A 2420-nucleotide genomic window follows, 5' to 3' on the forward strand; every position below is an offset into this window, starting at 1 on the left:
TTTACTCTTTGTTTTTGTTATTTAAAGAGGGATAAGAAAAGTGAAAAGTATTTTAAGAACTCCGATTTAATACAAGCAGAGGACTTCGTATAAATTCTACTAAACATTTTTTAAACTGTAAAAAATATTCTACCACATCTTTTCTGAGCGTAACAAATATGGTTACAAACAAAGAAAGTGTCCAAAAAATAAAAACAGAAAACAGTCTTTACAGAATGTAGCTACTAGAAGAGACTCGGTGATAACATTATTGAGCTATAAACAACTTTCAAATCCACAAACATGTCAGCATTCAGCAACTCTGATGTTAGGTGGCACTGTGGCAGCAATGTCCTACTTTGCTACAACATTTATGTTCAGCATTCAGCAATGAAGGCATGATGGAAGTGCAACATTTCAGTTTTTTTAAATATTTTTTGCTGGCCATTAGAATAGAACCACACAAAGCAAAAAAGCAAATAGAAACACATGCACAAATATGCGAATAGTAACTAACACATAATAATCAAGATTTATTTTGCTAAATTATTATAATTCATTTAGTCCATGATGTCACATTTACAATAGTTAAAAGCCAAGGCAAAAAAAGATCTGTCAATTGTTTCTTCTACCAACAATTCATGTCTTATGAACAGTTCCAAGATGTATTAAAAATAGAATGGAGTAAGGAAATAATTACATGGAATGAAATAAAAAAACATTGCCTTACCTGCTCAGAAAGAAAGTGTGCTGAATCAGAATTCAAAGAATAAGAACTTAATTTGTAGTCTATTTGCATAACCTTCAAATAAAACAAAGCCAAAAAAACTTACTCAGCAATAAAGTTGGATTATCCAAACAGAGGGTAGTTAATGAAAAGCAAAATCAACATTACCTGGAGCAGATCAAACTGAACTCTCCCTTCTACAGCAACTTCTTTACTTTCTCTGGTTCCATACTGTCTACAAAACCATCAAGTAACACCGAGAAAGTGGTTGAAACAATTGACAGTGCAAAAACACAAATGGTAAACGAGATAGTTTTAAAATTCATAGAAAACGTTGAGGACCTAAAATGTTGTAATTACTTTTGAAACCAAAAATCCTCATTTTTTATAGAAGTTGATGCACTCGTAAGAAACCCACCATCTACTACAATTCCAGAAATTTAACTAACACAAATAACATGAGAGTGAACCCATAGAACAACGTGTTATTTCTTATCTTTACCTAGATGAAAAAGTTGTATCCTTTACTCGGACCCTACTGTTCCTGATACGGCCCAGAATAGGAAATTCTGCTATTTTCAAGGCTTAAGCTCTCTGAAAACAAGAAAAGTATAAACTAAACATGTAATAAAATAGCAGCCACGACTAAATTAACCGAAGCTTCCAATTATTAACTGGTAATACTTTCTAATCTCAAAGATAACCAATACCTCAATAAGATATGGCAGGTCAAATTTGCAGATGTTATATCCAATTATAATATCAGGGTCAACTCTAACCGAAGCAATCAAACTCTAACTAACAATTAGACAAGCTTCTTGCTATCTTCTTATATTTCCCAGCAGGAATTTCAATCCAATTACCGCCAGCTATATTGCAATCAATCATGAAGCGAAGGGCAAAAAGTACATTACTTTCATAAGTCATGAAACTCTTCATGTCAAGACCATTAAGCTGAATACCTCTATCAAGAATACCTACCAATAATTATAATTTTGGCAAGAGAATAATTAACTCGTGACCATTTGCTTTTGAGAAGGACAATTGTCAAAATGTAAATACCAAAACATTAATGTAAGGATTTGAGAAACCTAACAATTTAGCAAATTAAAACAACAGCAGCCCAATAATTTAGCAAATTATCAACTTAACAGGTTCAAAAACAGAAAATCACAACAAAAAAATAAAATAAAAATAACAGAAGAACAACAGAACAACAACACATGAACAATTAGCAAATTAACAAGTTCACACTAACAATTAAAATTTACCAGAAGAACACTAATGCAAGTGGAATCATCATGCTAATATGTTTTCTACAAAGATGCTATTTGTGTAGCTAAAGTTTCCTAATTACTAAGATCCAATTATTCTAATTTCACATGCAATCAACTTACTAAGTTTCTAAAAGCTAGAAATGATAAAACCAACCCAAAATATGGTTAAAGCATTTCATCAAACATGTTGAGTGCGGTAAACTTGAAACGAAATAAGAGAATTCAAAGCTTAGTATCAGTGTGATAGAGAAGAGAACATAATTATTGTATACTTTAATTCAGTCTATGAAAAAAATCTAAACCACTGCCAAATCAAATAGTTACTTATTGTAATAGAAATAAGAAGTTGCAGAGTTTCAAGCAGAGTATTGGTGTTGTGTGAGTGTATTGTCTGGTGGTGGGTTTAGGGAACTCACGGCAGCGACAAACAAGAGCAG

The 2420-nt window shown here is 32.0% G+C and overlaps 1 long non-coding RNA gene across 1 annotated transcript; it reads right to left on the minus strand.

The window, feature by feature from the left end:
* Window positions 1–868: 868 nt before the first annotated feature.
* Window positions 869–1466, minus strand: LOC112740362 (uncharacterized). The gene is made up of 3 exons (XR_003171108.3): window positions 1417–1466; window positions 1209–1300; window positions 869–941 (listed from the first exon to the last, which is right to left on the minus strand). It is a non-coding gene; the product is annotated as an uncharacterized lncRNA (long non-coding RNA).
* Window positions 1467–2420: the final 954 nt, after the last annotated feature.

Source organism: Arachis hypogaea, chromosome 14 (genome assembly GCF_003086295.3).
Source record: "Arachis hypogaea cultivar Tifrunner chromosome 14, arahy.Tifrunner.gnm2.J5K5, whole genome shotgun sequence".
NCBI classification, from domain to species: Eukaryota; Viridiplantae; Streptophyta; class Magnoliopsida; order Fabales; family Fabaceae; genus Arachis; species Arachis hypogaea.